This window comes from Ovis canadensis, chromosome X (genome assembly GCF_042477335.2).
Source record: "Ovis canadensis isolate MfBH-ARS-UI-01 breed Bighorn chromosome X, ARS-UI_OviCan_v2, whole genome shotgun sequence".
Lineage (NCBI taxonomy): Eukaryota > Metazoa > Chordata > Mammalia > Artiodactyla > Bovidae > Ovis > Ovis canadensis.
In genome coordinates this window covers 1,059,916-1,079,102 of record NC_091727.1, presented here as the reverse complement: position 1 = coordinate 1,079,102, position 19,187 = coordinate 1,059,916, and the positions used below count along the sequence as shown (strand labels likewise).

Sequence of the window (19,187 nt, the reverse complement as noted above, 5' to 3'; positions counted from 1 at the left end):
CTGGTCTCTGAAGAAAAAGGGGTTTCAGGGCTCTGTGTGTTCATGCTGCCTTCGAGATCCTAGCGGGACGCTCTGTTATCCCATCAGTCTTGAGATGCTTGTAGCGAGAGTCTTTACAAATACGTACACCAAGCATTTTTCAGAGTGCGCCCAGCATTCACCAGGAATGTTGGGTCAAGAGAGTTAGCCTTCCATGTTACCAGAAATAGCAAGCGTATTAAACAAGGGCAGCATGACAGGTTAAGAAGAGAAGAAGAAAATCGGAATTAAGGATTTAAGTTATGTAACTGAAGGAAACTTTCACGGGTGTGTAACAAAGTCCATACCCGTAAAACAGAAATGACATTTCAAACGATCAGTTCCATCTTGCTATGTTCCACATATATGCATTAATATCCGGTCCCTGTGTTATCTTTCTGACTTACTTCAGTCTTTATAATACAGTGCATTTGCAGAGGGGAGATCCAGACTTGTGGGCCCAGTGGGAGGAGGAGAACCTGAAAGTGAAACTCACTCCGTCATGTCCCACTCTTTGCAACCCCATGGACTATACGGTCCTTGGAATTCTCCAGACCAGAAAACTGGGGTGGGTAGCCTTTCCCTTCTCCAGGGGAATCTTCCCAACCCAGGAATCGAACCCAGGTCTCCTAGCATTGCAGGCGGGTTCTTTACCAGCTGAGCCACCAGGGAGGCCCTAGGATTCTCAAGTGGGTAGCCTATCCCTTCTCCAGGGGATCTTCCTGACCCAGGAATCGAACCAGAGTCTCCTGCATTGCAGGCGGATTCTTTACCAGCTGAGCCACCAGGGAGGCCCTAGGATTCTCAAGTGGGTAGCCTATCCCTTCTCCAGGGGATCTTCCTGACCCAGGAATCGAACCCAGCTCTCCTAGCATTGCAGGCGGATTCTTTACCAGCTGAGCCACCAGGGAGGCCCTAGGATTCTCAAGTGGGTAGCCTATCCCTTCTCCAGGGGATCTTCCTGACCCAGGAATCGAACCAGAGTCTCCTGCATTGCAGGCGGATTCTTTACCAGCTGAGCTACGGGACAGAAGGAGAGAGAAGCATGGATACATATACACGGCTGTACGTAAGAACAGATGCCAGTGGGCGTCTGCTCTATGACTCAGGGAACTCAAACCACTGATCTGAGACAACCTAGAGTGCTGGAATGGGGAAGGAGTGGGAGGTGGGAGGGAGGTTCATGAGGGAGGGGAACATGTGTATATTTACGGCTGATTCGTGCTGGTGCATGGCAGAGACCAACACGGTATTGTAAAGCCATTATCCTGCAGTGAAAAATAGATAAATCAACTATTAGCTCAGAAAGAAAAAGAAAATTCCAAGTGATATAAATAAGTCAGCCATATTCGGGCCCATACTGTCCTGAAGACAACATTTGAAAACAAAAATATTCGAAAAGAAATGTGATCGTCCAACTGGATTTTTTTTTTTTTTTGGTTGGTTGGTTTCTTTTTTTTTTTTTCCTACTTTACAATATTGTATTGATTTTGCCATACATCAACGTGAATCCACCACGGGTATACACGTGTTCCCCATCCTGAATCCCCCTCTCCCTGGAATGTTTTTACTGAAATGCAGCTGATGGTCAAGGCTGAGCCAAGGTCCACTGTAGAGCAAAGCCTTTCCGTTGTACACACGTCTATGCTGCTGCTGCTGCTGCTGCTAAGTCGCTTCAGTCGTGTCCGACTCTGTGTGACCCCATAGACGGCAGCCCACCAGGCTCCCCCGTCCCTGGGATTCTCCAGGCAAGAACACTGGAGCGGGTTGCCATTTCCTTCTCCAATGCATGAGAGTGAAAAGTGAAAGGGAAGTCTCTCAGTCGTGTCCGGCTCTTCACGACCCCATGGACTGCAGCCCACCAGGCTCCTCCGTCCATGGGACTTTCCAGGCAAGAGCACTGGAGTGGGGTGCTTTAAAAAATACTGCTCCCCATGCTGGTTTACGCCAGGATATTGAGTCTAGCTCCCTGAGCTCTGCAGTAGGACCTTGGTGTTTTATCCATCCTGTATATAACTGTTGGCACCAGCTAACTCCAAACTCCCATCCATGCTTCCTCACTGCTCTGTCCTCTGGCAACCAGAAATCCATTCTCTGTGTCTGTAAATCGATTTCTGTTTGTGCGTGTGCTCACTCATGCCTGACTCTTCGCGACCCCACGGGCTGTATCCCACCCGGCTCCTCTGCCTGTGGAATTCTCCAGGCAAGAAGACTGCAGTGGGTTGTCATTTCTTTCTCTAGCGGATCTTCCTAACGCAGGGATCCATCCTGGGTCTCCTGCGTTGTGTAGGTAACTTTATTTATACCGTATTTTTAGATTTTGCCAGTAAGGGATATCATGAGGTATTAGCCTTTCTCTGTCTGATTTACTTCAGTTAGTAAGATCATCTCTGTGCCTTCCCTGGTGGCTCAGTGGTAAAGCCTCTGCCTGAAATGTAGGAGATGCAGGTTCGACCCCTGGGTCGGGAAGATCTCCTGGAGAAGGGCATGGCCACCCAACTCCAGTATTCTTCCCTGGAGAATTCCATTGGGGCTGCTGCTGCTGCTGCTAAGTCACTTCAGTCGTGTCCGACTCTGTGTGGCCCCATAGACGGCAGCCCACCAGGCTCCGCCATCCCTGGGATTGTCCAGGCAAGAACTCTGGAGTGGGTTGCCATTTCCTTCTCCAATGCATGAAAGTGAAAAGTGAAAGTGAAGTCGCTCAGTCTTGACCTACTCTTAGCGACCCCATGGACTGCAGCCCACCAGGCTCCTCCATCCATGGGATTTTCCAGGCAAGAACACCAGAGTGGGTTGCCATTTCCTTCTTCAATGCATGAAAGTGAAAAGTGAAAGTGAAGTCGCTGAGTTGTGTCCGACTCTTCACAACCTCATGGACTGCAGCCCACCAGGCTCCTCCGCCCATGGGATTTTCCAGGCAAGAGTGCTGCAGTGGGGTGCCATCGCCTTCTCCAAAAGCGGGGTTGCAAAGAGTCAAACGTGATAGAGTGAGTAACGCTTTCACTTTCAAGATCGTCGCTAGGTCCGTCCACGTAGTTGCAGATGGCACTGTCCCAGCCTTCCTCGTGGCCGAGTAGCATCCCACGCGGCGTAGCTAGCACGTCTTCTTTATCTTTTCATCCGTCGACGAACACTTGGGTTGCTTCCGTCTCTCACCTGTTGTGAACGGCGCTGCTGGGCCCATTGGGGTGCATGTATCTTTATGAACTGTGGTTTTCTCTAGGAATACGCCCAGGAGTGGGATTGCTGGGTCATATGTTAGCTCCGTTTTTGTTTTCTGAGGAACCACGATACGGCTATCCACAGTGACTGCACCAACCTACCTCCCCACCAACAGCGTAGGGGAGTCTTCCGTAACTGTTGCATAAACGTCGGGCACTCTGTTTTGTAGACGAGCTCATTTGCACCCTTTTTTGAGGATTCTGCAGAAGCGCAATGTCCTGCATCGGTCAGTCTTTCTCTGGTTGACTTGGCGTGATACTGCCCACGTCCATCCACGCGGTGTGCCACTGGCTCATTCTTTCTGATGACTGAGCAATATTCCATTGTATCATACCCCCTCTTCTTTATCCGTTCATCCGTCACAGGCCACTTACATCGTTTCTGAGTCTTGGCTATTGTCAGTGGTTCTGCTGTCAACTTTGGGCTGCATGTGTATTTTTGAAGGATAGTTTCCAACCGGGATAGTTTTTTGCAGAAGGCAATGTCACCCCACTCCAGTACTCTTGCCTGGAAAATCCCATGGATGGAGGAGCCTGATGGGCTGCAGTCCATGGGGTCGCTAAGAGTCTGAAACAACTAACTGACTTCACTTTCACTTTTCACGTTCATGTATTGGAGAAGGAAATGGCAACCCACTCCAGTGTTCTTACGTGGAGATTCCCAGGGACACGGGAGCCTGGTGGGCTGCCATCTATGGGGTCGCACAGAGTCGGACACGACTGAAGCGACTTAGCAGCAGCAGCAGCAGACATCTTTTTGGAAGAAGAAGATTTAAACTCATCACCGTTTCAGAACTTTGTGGGTATGGCAAAAATTACTCTTGGAGTAGGGTGGGGTGAGGGGACTGACCTTTTTTTAGAATGAGTTTACTTTTAAAATAATGAATTCAGCATTCAGTTGAGAAGTGGATAAAGAGAAGCATCCATCGCAAGAAAGTAATAAGTGAAACTTTTCAGTTACCGACGGAGGAACTGAATAACCGAGATCGTGGATCTGTATCGCAAGTGAAGTGAAAGCGTTAGTCGCGTCCAACTCTTTGCGACCCCATGGAATTCTCCAGGCAAGAATACTGCAGTGGGTAGCCATGGCCTTCTCCAGGCGGATCTTCCAAACCGAGGGATTGAACCCAGGTCTCCCGCATTGCAGGCAGATTCTTTACCAGCTGAGCCACCAGGGAAGCTGAAGAATACTGGAGTGGGTCGCCTTTCCCTTCTCCGGCGGATCTTCCCAACCCAGGAATCGAACCGGGGCCTCCTGCATCGCAGGCAGATTCTTTACCATCAGAGTTAGACTGCTAGAAAGCGTATGAAAAAGAGCATTAAAGTGCACATACCCCAAATCAACCCCCAATCAACCCCAAAACAGTACCCGCATCACAAAAATCAGTCTGACTGACAGAGGTTTATACAAATATTTTTGAAAAATAGAATACAAGGAGTTCTTCTAGGGAAAATATGCATTAGCACAGCTAGAAAAACAGAGTAAGCATCCGTATATCAGCTTTAAGGAAGAAGTTGAATAAGAGCTATCGGCGTAAAAACGTTCAAGGTCACAGAATTCCGAACCAAGTTCTCGGAAACCCACGAATCATTCTCAAAGTATTTATATTATCCAGAGACCGCGTTGAGGGGGAATGCTTCCAAGTAGTTCCGTGAGAGACATCTCAGAATCATTCTGAAATTTGATTTTTAAAGCACACTGAGATCTATACGCTGTCGTGTGAAATACACAGCGAGTGGGCGGCTGCTCTGCAGCTCAGGGAGCTCAGCTCGGGGCTCTGTGATGACCTAGAGGGCTGGGCGGGGGCAGGGAGGCTCCAGAGGGCCGGGATCTATGTAGACACACGGCTGATTCACGCTGCTGTGCAGCAGACGCTGACAGCATTGTAAAGCAGGTATACCCCAATACAAATTAATCTTTAAATTAAAAAAAAAAAGAAAGAAAAAAGTAGTACAAGGCAAGGAGAGTCCAAAGTGATATGAATATGATGGCAAATAACATGAAAATCAGTGGAGCAGACAGCAGTGTTCACTACATCAGAAGAATATGCACGGAAAGGCGAGGTTAACACGAGGCGCCGCGGTGCTGCGCTAAGTCGTTCCAGCCGTGTCCACTCCCTGCGACCACATGGACTGTGGTTCACAGGCTCCTCTGTCCACGGGATTCTCCAGACAAGAACACTGGAGTGGGTTGCCCTGGCCCTCCCCCAGGGGATGGTCACGACTTAGGGATCAAACCCGGGTCTCCTGCACTGCAGGCAGCTTCTTTACCATCTGAGCCACCTGGGAAAGCTATTTATAACCTTTATAAAGAAAGCTGAGTGCCAAAGAATTTATACTTTCGAACTATGGTGCTAGAGAAGACTCTTGAGAGTCCTGTGCACAGCAAAGAGATCAAACCAGACCATCCTAAAGGAAATTAACCCTGAATATTCACTGGAAGGACTGATGCTGAAGCTGCAGCTCCAATACTTGGGCCACCTGAGGTGAAGAACCAAGTCCTTGGAAAAGACCCTGATGCTGGGAAAGATTGAAGGCGGGAGGAGAAGGGGATGACAGAGGATGAGATGGTTGGATGGCATCACCGACTCGGTGGACATGAGTTTGAGCGAGCTCCAGGAGACAGTGAAGGACGGGGAGGCCTGGCGTGCTGTGGTCCATGGGGTCGCAAAGAATCAGACACAACTCAGTGACTGAACAACAAATTTTCTCAATGGACACATTTTCTTATTAATTTCAAGTGAAACCCGTAGACTGCTCAGCATATCCAAGAACTGCTCAGCCTGCGGGGACTAAACCGCTTTCACACACTTTTCAGGGCTCTTGTGTTAAAGAAGAGCCTGGAAGTAATAAGGTCCATCTCCCCGCCACCACTTAACCCAGAGACGGAAATCCCCATTGCGCAGAAATAATGAGAGGTGGCCGTGCAAACAGGTATGCGTCTGGACATGTAATCAACGCCCTGCTCTTCTTGGTTTGTGTAGTCTCCTTTGTGTTTTTTCCCTTTGGGGGGGTGGTAGATTTTGCGTCTCATCACGATTGACACAACAGTGGGGGAGCGACGTGAATCAAGGCATTCTCTGCGCTAGACGGAGAGAAAATTGTATATTCTGTGACATGTGCCATCAGGCCCTTACTATTTCCACTGAGCCCGTGGCTAATTATTGTCTGCCATGAACATTTGGGTTAATTTATGCACGCCTATCCCTCATCTCCCAGAAGCAAAAAAAAAAGAAAGAAAATAGAGCACAACACCGGGGCTGCAGAAACCCGTAATTTTAGCTGTCGGTCGACGCCTCCCTGATGAGACAAAGCCTTTGCGAGTTGAGTCTCATCATCCACGCCAAGTGTGGAGGTCGGAGACGAAGCATTTGGTTCTGAGTTTGTTCTCCACGCCCAGCTGGACACGTGCGTGCAGGAGTCGCGATGTTTGTTGCTAGGGGTGTTCGTTTCCCCAAGGTGGTACCCACGGCACATCTCCAAGGAAACTTACCCTATTTTTTGTTCTATAAATAAACTCTCTTTCTTTGCATTTATCATGTTAAAATATGAGGCTTGTCTTAATATCATCTCAATATCATCTTAAAGTCATCTTAATATCATCTAAAAATATGAGGCTTTATGAGGCTTGTCTCCTAAAGGTAACTCTTAGCTATATTTTAGCCGCTGTTGCTTCCTTGGTGATTTTTTTTTTTTTTTTTTTTGGTGGTCGGGGGGAGGATTAGATTAGATTTGCTCAATCAGACATTGCTGGTTTCACCCATCCACTGCTGGCTCTTGTCTGGAAGGTTCAGATGCTAACTTCATCCCTGGCCACTATTGGAAAGAATCCTGTGTCCATTTCCTCGGTTGCTCACTAACCTGGGGAAAGCTGGTCTTGGCGTGTGTCCAGTGAGCTTTGTGGAAGGAAGGCATTTTCCACATCGCTTCCTTTGGATGGAAATGAAGATGCGTGAAGATCACTGAGAACCAAGGCTAACTTGTTAAAAGAGAGAAGACCTCTGATGATGCCAGCAAACATTTGATCTCATCCAGCAGAGATGCTCGTGGGTAATAACAAATGTCTGGTCAAAGCTGTGGTTTTCCCAGTAGTCATGTATGGATGTGACAGTTGGACCATAAAGAGTAGTAGGTGCTGAAGAATGGATCCTTTTGAACCGTGATGTTGGAGAAGACTTCTTGAGAGTCCCTTGCACTGCAAGGAGATCCAACCAGTCCATCCTAAAGGAAATCAGTCCTGAATATTCACTGGAAGGACTGATGCTAAAGCTGAAGCTCCGATCCTTTGGCGCTTGATTCAAAGAGCTGACTAATTGGAAAAGACCTTGAGGCTGAAAAAGATTGAAGGCGGGAGGAGAAGGGGATGACAGAGGGTGAGATGCTTGGATGGCATCACTGACTCGATGGACATGAGTCTGAGTAAAGTCTGGGAGATGGTGAAGAACAGGGAAAGCCTGGCGGGCTGCAGTCACTGGGGGTCTCAGAGTCAGACACGACTGAGCAACTGAACAAAAACAACATCGCTGTACATGTAATTACCAGAACAAAAAGAACTCCGGTCACTCTGCATTTTTATTTTTACATTTTATTGGACTATAGATGATTTGCAATGTGTTAGTTTCAATGTGTTGGTTTCAGCAAAGTGGTTCGCTTAGACATACACCTATTCTTTTTTGGATCCTTTTCTCATATACGTTGTCACAGCATATTGAGTAGACATCCCTGTGCTATATAGCAGTTCCTTGTTGGTCATCTAATTTATACGTAGTGGTGCGTATCTGGGCTTCCCTGGTGGTGCAGACCATAAAGGATCCCTCTGCAGTGCGGGAGAGCCGGGTTCAATCCCTGCGTCGGGAAGATCCCCTGGAGGTAGGGCATGGCAACCCTCTCCAGCACTCTTGCCTGGAGAGTCCGCATGGGCAGAGGAGCCTGGCAGGCTACAGTCCACGGGGGTCTCAGGGTTGGACACGACTGAGCACGTAAGCACAGCGAGTATGTTTTCATCACAAACTGCTCATCTTCCCTCCTCTGCCCCTTCCCCTTTGGTAACCTCAAGTTTGTTTTCTCCGTGAGTCTGTTTCTGTTTCATAAACAAGTTCATTGGTATCATTTTAAAAATTTTTCTTTACTGGAGTATAGCTGTTTTACAATGCTCTGTGAGTTTCTGCGGTACAACAAATTAAATCCACTATATGGAGACATTGGCCCCCTCCCTTTTGGATTCCCTTCCCATTTAGATCATTCATTAGCATCCTTTTCTCAAGTTAGATTCCACCTATCAGTGACATCACATGGTGTGTTTCCTTTCCTCTGCGACTGACTTCATTTAGTAGGACCGTCTCTAGGTCCAACCATGCCGCTGCCAGAGGCATGGTTTCACTCTTTTCCGTGGCTGCGTAGCATCCGCTGTGTGAACGTCCCGCACCTTCTTTCTCCGTCGCTCTGCTGACGGACCTGTAGGTCGCTTCCGTGTCCGGGCTGTTGTGAACAGCGCTGCTCTGAACACCGAGGGTGCATGTATCTTTCCGGCTCCTGTCTTTCTCTGGGTGGGTGTACGCCCGGCGGTGGGATTGCAGAGTCACATCGTAGTCCTGTTTTTAGTTTTTGAAGGAATCTCCAGACCGTTCTCCACAACGGTGCCCCGATTTCCGATCCCACCAACAGTGTAGGAGCGTTCCCTTTCCTCCGCACCCTCTCCAGCGTTGACTGTTTGTAGATGTTTCCTGATGGTGGCCATGCTGGGTGCTGTGAGGTGATAACCTCATTGTAGTTTTGAAGTGCGTTTCTCTAAAGTTCACTGGTGCTGAACATCTTCTCATGTGCCTCTTGGCCATCTGTATGTCTTCTTTGAAGAAATGTCTGTTTAGATTTTCTGCCCCTTTTTGGACCGCATTGCTTGCTTTGATGTTCAGCAGAAATGAACATGATGTTGTAAATCAACTCTGCGTGACCCCATGGACGGCAGCCCACCAGGCTCCTCAGTCCCTGGGACTTTCCCGGCAGGAGTGCTGCAGTGGGGTGCCCCTGCCTTCCCCACCACACTCTAGCAGTTCCTATTCTATCAAGGAAGACAGACACACAAACCTACCACTACACCGAAGGCCCCATTCAGATCAAGGTGTTTTAAGAGCAAGACAAAGAAGGACTAATTCTGCAGAGGAAGAGATAAGGTAGGTAATATGTTAGAAATCACGAAGTAGATAGGTAATATGTTAGAAATCCTCAAGAAACAAGTCATACATCAGAAAAAAGAAACAAAAGCAAGTACAACATTCTAAAAAGAGGGTAGAACAGATACATGGAAGTTCTGGGTTGGTCAAAAAGGTCATTCAGGTTTTTCCGTACCATCTATGGAGAAACTCAAAAGAACTTTTTGGCCAACCCAGCACATAAGATATTCAGAAAAAGCGAGCAGTCCAGTACAGCTCACACACAAAGCTTTATGCAGAAAAAGCGAGCAGTCCAGCACAGCTCACACACAAAGCTTTATGCAGAAGGTGGCAGGACTGACTAAGATTAGCTCTAGGTTGCAGGATGCTGTGACAGGAAGTTCAAGTCAATCACACAGATAAGGAGTCAAAGGCCACGATCAACAGGGGACTTTCTAGCAGAGCAACAGCCCATGGCTCTGCAGTCTCTTACTGAGCAACACTCCAGCTCTTCCTTTAAACAGAATTGAGGAATCTAGCCTTCTTAAAGCTTCATTTTCCTCACTTACACCTTCCTTATTCATGCAGTTTGAAATTTTACCCGATCCTTTGGCATCCATCATAAATTAGAGGAACAGAGACCATGTCCCAGACAGGGTGCCAAATATATTCTCATTCAATCCTGACAATCCTCTGAAGTAAGATTACCACTCACAGATGATGAGCGTGAAAGTTACTCAGTCGTGAAACCCAGGGACTATACAGTCCATGGAATTCTCCAGGCCAGAACTTTCCCTTCTCCAGGAGATCTTCCCAACCCAGGAATCGAACCCAGATCTCCCACATTGCAGGTGGATTCTTTACCAGCTGAGCCACCAGGAAAGTCCGCAGATGATGAAACTGTGGATCAAAAAGAATGGTCCCAAAGCCATCAGCAGTTAAGCTACAGTTCAAACCCATTATGTATGTAACTTCACATGGAACTAATTTACTAATCAAACATTAAAAAATTTCTAACAGACAACAGAAAAATCTACTGGTATTTCCAAAACTGATGTCAGCAACTGAGTTTGAGGCAAACATTTCTCAAGCCAAGAACCATATAAAATAAAATCTTTCTTACATACAAAAAGAAAGTATCTCAGTCAGTAAAGAATCTTCCTGCAATGCAGGACATGTGGGTTCGATCCCTGGGTCGGCAAGATCCCCTGGAGGAGGCCATGGAAACCACCCAGTGCGATATCCTTGCCTGGAGAATCCCAGGGAAGAGGAGCCTTGCGGGCTACAGTCCATGGGGTCGCAGAGTCGGACACAACTTAGCGACTAAACCACCAAACCTGAAAATATGTTTCTATTTACATAGATTCCAATCTTCTTCTTAGAGTGGATTTTTTTTTCCCCTGGGAGGTTAAGAGGTTACTTATAAAAGAACTCAGTCTTTGGAAAAATTTCACCTGAATTCAGTCGTCAGAGAAAGCTCAAGGCAGTGACTTCTGTTCTACCCAGAAGGGTTAGAAAACCTGTTTGTTTGTTTTTTTTTCTTTAATTCTCATTATTTATTTTTTTCACTCTTGGTTGGCTAATACGTCCAGAGCTTTTTTTTTTTTTTTTTTTTTTTCCAGTGTCTTGGAGATGTTTCTGTTACACTTCTTTGTTTCCTCACCAACATTCTTAGAGTCTGATCTTAACCTTGACTGTTGGGAAGTTTCCATGATAATAGTGTTTATCAGATGTGTTCCCAGCGACTCAGTTTCTCACAGCATGTTTTTTTTTTTTTTCCTTATTATTATTTCAGTATAACTGACAAACAACGTCCCATCCTATGTTAATTATGGAACACTGCATACAGGCTGTGGGATACCATGGAAATCTATCCCCGTTCTCTCTTTTTTTTTTTTCCCATCACAGTCCTGCGTTGTAAAAATCTAGCACGGCTTACGAACGTGCAGTGGGGTTTTGGGAGATGTGATTGATTGATTGTTTTTTTTGGCAACAGCATAAATAAAGGAAGGTTGCATTGTAACCCAAAGTATAAAACAAATAACCATTCATCTCTGCGACCATAAATAAGTGATTAGATAAATCCATAATGGGGAGAATAGATAAATCTTCCTAGAAGGAGAAGAAACTCAGATAGGTAATTTACATAGACAGTCAACCCTCCGGGACACGGAGCAGAAATTTCCAGGCCCATCACCGACTCGATGGACTTGAGTTTGAGCAAACTCCGGGAGTTGGTGATGGACAGGGAGGCCTGGCGTGCTGCAGTCCAGGGGGTCGCAGAGAGTCGGACACGACTGACCAACTTAAGAGCAACGCCAAGACGTGTTCCTCCAGGTTCCCTGGGCCACAGAGTGCCGCTCCTTCCACCGTGAACTCCTTCTTGGGGTGTCGAAGGTCAGCAGCTGCAGCAGCTCGGGGCTCAGGCTCCCGAGAGGCAGACGGCGGATGCCCTTGCTGTCGTTCAGTGGCCGGCAAACGCCAATCTGCAGCAGACATGGCCATTCACTGCAGACAAGGGCAAAGCCATCTGAATGTGTTCATTCCTGCTTGCTGGAGAGAGAACAGAAAACACTTTTGCCTTTAAAAACAAATATTAATAATTCTAGGCTCTGGGTTTTATGGGACGACCCCAGGGAGAGTTTTAGAATCTCACTTGACCCCGAGAAGCAGTCGTTCTGAACCTGGGCTGCAGGCTTTAGAATCCAGAGAGCTGGCAAAAATCCCAATGCCTGCATCGTCTTCCCTGGCCACTGAATTAAAATCTCTTCAAGTCAAGTCCAGGCAAAGAGAAGTGTATTGGGTTCCCCACGGACTCTCGTGCAGGGGTCCCCGGCCTCCAGGCCGGGGTCAAGTATGTCCTGTCAGATGAGCAGCGGCATTAGATTAGCAATAAAGTGCAAAATAAATGTAGTGTGCTTGGATCATCCCCAAACTATCCCCACCCCACCCCACCACCACCTAAAGGAAATCAGTCCTGAATATTCATTGGAAGGACTGATGCTGATGCTGAAATTCCAACCTTTGGCCACCTGATGCGAAGAACTGACTCCTTAGAAAAGACCCTGATGCTGGGAAAGATTGAAGGCGGGAGGAGAAGGAGATGACAGAGGATGAGACGGTTGGAGGACATCACTGACTCCATGGACATGAGTTTATGCATGCTCTGGGAGTTGGTGATGGACAGGGAGGCCTGGCGTGCTGCAGCCCATGGGGTCGCAAAGAGTCGGACACGACTGAGTGACTGAACTGAACGGACCCCCACCACGGTCTGTGGAAAAATTGTCTCCCATGAAAGTGGGCCCTAGGGCTGAAAAGTTTGGGATGCGATGCTCTAGTGAACAGGAAAATTTTAGTCTCTCTGTAAAAAGCATTGTCTGCAAAACAACGTATAAGCAGTGACTGTGGCATCCTTGAAAAATATTTATGACAAAGAATTCTGAGTCTTGCCACTTTGGACTGTTTCATAACAACAGAGAAAATCTGACTCATGCTCGGCGTTGGCTGAGGTGAGACACAGCTCATGTTTTATTCATCTTGGAGACTGTTGGTACTACCTAGGATTTTTAAGATGAAAGGATCTGTAATGTTAACAGTATCCCTTATTACCCAATTACCCAATTACCCAGTATTATTGCATTCTTTCCCTACCCCAAATTTCATGTCCTGTAAATCTGTTTTTGTCCATCACGTGTTATTTTTATTCACCAAGAAAAAGTTAGTCTAAAAAAAAATTTTTTTTTTTTAAGTTTCAGTTTGGGAAGATGAAACATATTCTGAACACGAACAGCAAGAATGCTTCCCCAACAGTATGAAGGTACTTGATGTCTCTGCTTGAAAAATGGTCTCAAAGGATGACAGAAAGAATTAAAGTAGTTAAATCGTTTTTAAAAAGGAAGCTGAAATATAAAAAGAAACAGGTAACCTGGCCTCATGCCGTCTGTCGCCTTGCCAGAAGCGTGGAACCCCAGTGAGCGTCATCTTTGTAGCAGGTAAGACCTCGCCCCAAATTAGGGGCTTCCCAAGTGGCTCAGTGGTAAAGAACTGTGCTGCCGATGCAGGAGGCTCAGGTTCAATCCTTCCGTCAGGAAGATTCCCCTGGAGGAGGGCATGGCACTCTCCCCTGGAGAGCCGCGTGGACAGAGGAGCCTGGTGGGCTGCATTCCACGGGGTCGCCAAGACTCGGACATGAGTGAGCAACTAAGCACGCACGCACGCACCCCAAATGACTCAAGCAGAATCCACATTTTAGCAACTTCTCCAAGACATGCGTATAGGCACACCTAAGGGTCAATTGCCCTGATAGCCAGCACCTATTTAAGAGTGCATCGCTGTTTGTTGAGAATAAAGAAAAAGAGGAAGGGAAGGGGAAAAGAATGACTGATCTGAGAAGACCCAGAAGCATGACCGAGTCCAGCCTCTACAATTTACGGATAACAGGATGGTGACTGAAAGCTCAGAAGTGGGGTAGCAGTCTGCTGCGCCAGGCGAGCTGGGATCAGTGTGTATACATTCTGGCCCACTGCTGCCTTTAAGCCAGGGGAAGTGTGACATGTGACCCGCTGAAATTCACTCATCCTGGAGGAATAACACAGATCCCCAGGTTCAGCCTCCAAACGTCACGTCTTGCTGAGGAAGGATCAGGTGCAATTTGCTGACAAACAGCCAAAGCAGACTTTACGGATTTGATTAAAAACCCACTGAAAATATCACCCGTGACCCAACATTCTCAATGCATTCAGAGGCCTTCCTAAAGCTTACCTGTTTTCTCCCAGATCTGTTATTGTTTTTGTCCAGTCGCTCAGTCGTGTCTGACTCTTTGCGACCCCATGGACTGCAGCACGCCAGGCTTCCCTCTCCATCTCCAACTCCTGGAGTTTGCTCAGACTCACGTCCATTGAGTCAGTGATGCCATCTAACTGTCTTATCCTCTGCCACCTTCTTCTCCTTTTGCCTGTTAGGATAGTAACATAAATCTGGAAATGGCAACCCACTCCGGTGTTCTTGCCTGGAGAATCCCATGGACAGAGGAGCCTGGCGGGCTACAGTCCATGGGGTCACAGAGTCAGACAGGCCTGAGCACACACACAGGCATGTATGTATGTACCTAAGCCCGTGATCCACAGCGCATGGTACCCTCCTGGACCAGGGGTTGAGCCAAGGCCTTGTCTGAACCACCAGAGATATCCAAGCTTCTGATCTGTGTTTCCATTTTGACTTCTCACAGACACCAAGACTAAATTTTATCCCCCTTCGGTGATGGCAAATATCTTCTATCATTTTCTTCCCGGGTCTTCAGTCAATCAGTTCCGTCGCTCAGTCGAGTCTGACTCTTTGCAACCCCGTGGACTGCAGCACGCCAGGCCTCCCTGTCCATCGCCAACTCCCAGAGTTTACTCAAATTCATGTCCATCAAGTCGGTGATGCCATCCAGCCATCTCATCTTCTGTCGTCCCCTTCTCCTCCTGCCTTCCGTCTTCCCCAGCATCAGGGTCTTTTTTTCCAATGAGTCAGCTCTTCACATCAGGTGGCCAAAGGATTGGAGTTTCAGCTTCAGCACCCATCCTTCCAGTGAGTATTCAGCACTGGATTCCTTGAGGATGGACTGGTTGGACCTCCTTGCATTCCAAGGAACTCTCAAGAGTCTTCTCCAACACCACGGTTCAAAAGCATCAATTCTTTGGCGCTCAGCTTTCTTTATAGTCCAACTCTCACATCCGTACACGACCACTGGAAAAACCATAGCCTTGACTAGACGGACCTTTGTCGGCAAAGTAATGTCTCTGCTTTTTAATATGCTGTCTAGGTTGGTCATAACTTTCCCTCCCAGGAGTAAGCGTCTTTTAATTTCATGGCTGCAATCACCATCTGCAGTGATGTTGGAGCCCAAAAACATAATCCCGGATCTTAGCAAATCATTTTTTAATTTAAACGTTGCTTTATCTGAAGTTACTGAATTTAGGCAGTTTGAACATTCTTTTCAATGTAAGATTAGCCACACACACACAAAAATTCCTCATATATCACGCCTAGTTGTTCACGGATAAGCCTTCAAGATGCTTTTTTGAGTGGACAGACTTGAGAAACGGAGGAGAATATAAAAATAATGGACGCACCTCAAACAATCTGAGTCATGGAGAGTTTGCCAAAATCTTGGTTGTGAAATTTTTAACTTTGCTTTCTTGGACTAATCTGTATATTGGTTTTAATTCCATATACAGGTTTTCCTTTAATGAGTGGGCTGGCTTGAATATGACACAGTCGTGTTTGCTAAAAGTTGGCTTAATTCTCAACATGCAAAATACTAAGATCATGGAATCCGGTCCCATCACTTCATGGCAAATAGATGGGGAAACAATAGAAACAGTGTCAGACTTTATTTTCTTGGGCTCCAAAATCACTGCAGATGGTGACTGCAGCCATGAAATTAAAAGACGCTTGCTCCTTGGGAGAAAAGCTATGACCAACCTAGACAGCATATTAAAAAGCAGAGACATTACTTTGCCAACAAAGGTCCATCTAGTCAAGGCTATGGTTTTTCCAGTGGTCGTGTATGGATGTGAGAGTTGGACTGTGAAGAAAGCTGAGTGCCAAAGAATTGATGCTTTTGAACTGTGGTGTTGGAGAAGACTCTTGAGAGTCCCTTGGACTGCAAGGAGATCCAACCAGTCTATCCTAAAGGAGATCAGTCGTGGGTGTTCACTGGAAGGACTGATGCTGAAGCTGAAACTTCAATCCTTTGTCTACCTGATGCGAAGAACTGACTCATTAGAAAAGACGCTGATGCTGGGAAAGATTGAAGGCTGGAGGAGAAGGGGACGACAGAGGATGAGATGGTTGGATGGCATCACCGACTCCGTGGACATGAGTTTGAGCAAGCTCCAGGAGCTGGTGATGGACCGGGAAGTCTGGCGTGCTGCAGTCCAGCAGAGGTCGCAGAGTCAGACACGAGCGAGTGAAGAACAACATACATCCTTAGGAGAAGAGACAAAAAAAGCAACAGTTTGCTTTACCTAGCCAGATTCCCGCATTCATTTGGCAAAGTTGGATTTTGTAGCGGGATCTCGAAAGCTCTCTCTTTGCAGTCATCTGGGCTCTGCAGTCCTCATTCTGTGTCATTCAGAGTCAGATACCACATTCCAATGACCTCATCTTCCCTTGACATCCTCCAAAACCTTCGGCTTGGCAGAGGCCGCCGATTATCTGTAATGACACCCCCTAGTAGCGCTACACAGTACGTGCAACTTAGCAGAGATGATCGATGTTAGAAAAATGCCCGCCGACTTCCAGAAAAGGCTCTCCCTGGCACGGCAAGGCTGTCCTACCCCCAGGGCTCATCTGGGCAGCGCATGCTGCCGTCCACTGTGTTCCCCACCACCCCCGGTCCTCCGCACGCCCCCAGCAGTTCGCATCCCCTAGCCCCCATGTCGGCGATAATAACGGAGCTCATCCACACCTACGTTTGCCGGTCCTCAGGAAGAAATGCCCACCCTCACCCCTGGCAAAAGCATTTCCGTATTTTAAACGCCCACTGATATTGGAACAGCAGCCTCTGTTCCCCTTCCCTCCTCACCCGGATGTCACTGTGATTCACCAGCAGCCCAGAGTGCCAGTGTATCCAATGCCAAGTCCAGTCTCTCCAGGTCCTCAGATGCGGGCCAAGGCTGTGCTGTGGAAGCGGCCACCGCGTGGCTCTCTGTGTGATTGCAATCGGGGGCACATCCTTGTTGTTGTTCAGTTGCTCAGTCGTGTCTGACTCTTGGTGACCCCGTGGACTGCAGCGCCCCAGGCCTCTCTGTCCATCACCAACTCCCGGAGTTTGCTCAAACTCATGTCCATCGAGTCAGTGACGCCATCCAGCCATCTCATCCTCTGTCACCCCCTTCTCCTCCTGCCTTCAATCTTTCCAAGCTTCAGGGTCTTTTCCAATGCATCAGCTCTTCGCATCAGGTGGCCAAAGGATTGGAGCTTCAGCTTCAACATCAGTCCTTCCAATGAACACCCAGGACTGATGTCCTTTAGATGGTGGATGGATGGATGGATAGATGGATAGATACATATGGATGGATGGAGGGGTGGGTGGATGGATAGATAGACATGATTGATAGATATTATGGATGGAGGGGTGGGTGGATGGATACATAGACATGATTGATACATACATATGGATGGATGGATGGAGGGGTGGGTGGGTGGATGGATGGATAGATAGATATTATGGATGGATATGAAAAGTAGGTAGATCTGATAGCCAGCTAGATAGGGGATGGATTGGAGGGGTGGGTAATGGATGGATAGGCATGATTGATAGATATTATGGATGGATGGATAGACATGATTGATATATACATATGGATGGATGGATGGAGGGGTGGGTAGATGGATGGATAGACATGATTGATAGATATTATGGATGGATGGATGGAGGGGTGGGTGGATGGATGGAGGGGTAGGTGGATGGTTGGATGGAGGGGTGTGTGGATGGATGGATGGATGGATATGATAAATGGATATGACAAGTAGGTAGATCTGATAGCCAGCTAGATAGGGGATAGCTAAGCGGCTTCCCTATTTAAAAAGTACGCAGTCTGAATTCTGAATGGGAAGGAAGAGGCAAGTGAGGCAGACAGCTGAAGTGGAGGATGAGGGAGTCTTCCAGAAAGAATGTGCTGGAGAAAGGGACTTTATGCTAATTCTGTCAAAGCTCAGATGCCCACCGGGATCTTGAGGGCTTCTTAGCTCCTGAACGTTCATTAACACGCCCTGTTCTGTGTGTACACACCGTGGAGTATCATTCAGGATTTAAAGACAGAGTTTCCAGGCGGTCCAGTGGTTACTGGCTCCACGCTTCCACTGCAGGGGCCACGGAATCCATCCTGGGCTGGGGAACAGAAAAGAAAACAACCCGAAACAGATAGAAACCATCAGGCTCTCAGCTAAAGTCAGACAGGAGGACCCACGAGGCTCAGGAGACAGCGGTGTCTGCGTTTTGCTCTGAGGACGCTGGGAAACCACGGTGGGCACTTGTGACCCTCCCGCCCTGAGTCCCATAGCGGGACAGGGGAGCTCACAGGAGACCCTCCCCACCCAGGACTGGGACCCCCAAGGACCAGGTTTAAAAGTGAAGGGGAATCGTGTAATAACCTACAATGCAAACGGCTGTGGAAACAACGAGATATGCACGTGTGTCTATAACTGACGGCTTCCCTGCTCAGTGGATAAAGAGTCGGCCTGCTCAGGCAGGAGATGTGGGTTCGATCTGTGGGTTGGGAAGATCCCCTGGAGTTGGGAAATGGCAACCCACTCCAGTATCCTTGCCTGGGGAATCCCGTGGACAGAGGAGCCTGGCAGGCTGCAGTCCAGGGGGGTCGCAAAAGAGTCGGACAGGAGCTAGCAACGAAAGCAGTGACAGGTATAACTGAGTCACTTTGCGGGACCCCTGAAACTATCACAAATTTAAATCAGCCATAGGTGAGCATCCCTGTGTGTTCTGTATGTTTTATAGGTTGTGTGTGAGTGAGAGAGGAGACAGAAGCAAAGAGGAGAAAAGGGGGAAAGAGAGACACTCACACGTTAGTATAACTTCCAGGGAAGAATCGAGAACCTCCCCGGAAGGATAAGGAGACGGAAGCCCTAAGAAACCACAGATTGAGAACCAGGCCGTGGCCACGGGCTTGCTGAAGTGTTCCCAAGTGTTTCCTGAATTCCTGCAGCTCCCCAATCAACCGTGAGCTATCGATGAGGGACGGCGTGTCCAGGTGGCTCAGCGGGTAAAGAATCCACCTGCCGATGCAGGAGA

General features: G+C 47.7%; 1 long non-coding RNA gene across 2 annotated transcripts in view; it reads left to right on the top strand.

The window, feature by feature from the left end:
- LOC138930901 (uncharacterized) overlaps positions 1-19,187 on the top strand; it is a 73,989-nt gene that overhangs the window by 34,074 nt on the left and 20,728 nt on the right. The window contains exons 4-5 of one of the 2 annotated variants that reach the window (XR_011446270.1): positions 13,138-13,205; positions 13,284-13,380. This is a non-coding gene — a long non-coding RNA (uncharacterized lncRNA). The other variant, XR_011446271.1, reaches the window with a different exon arrangement.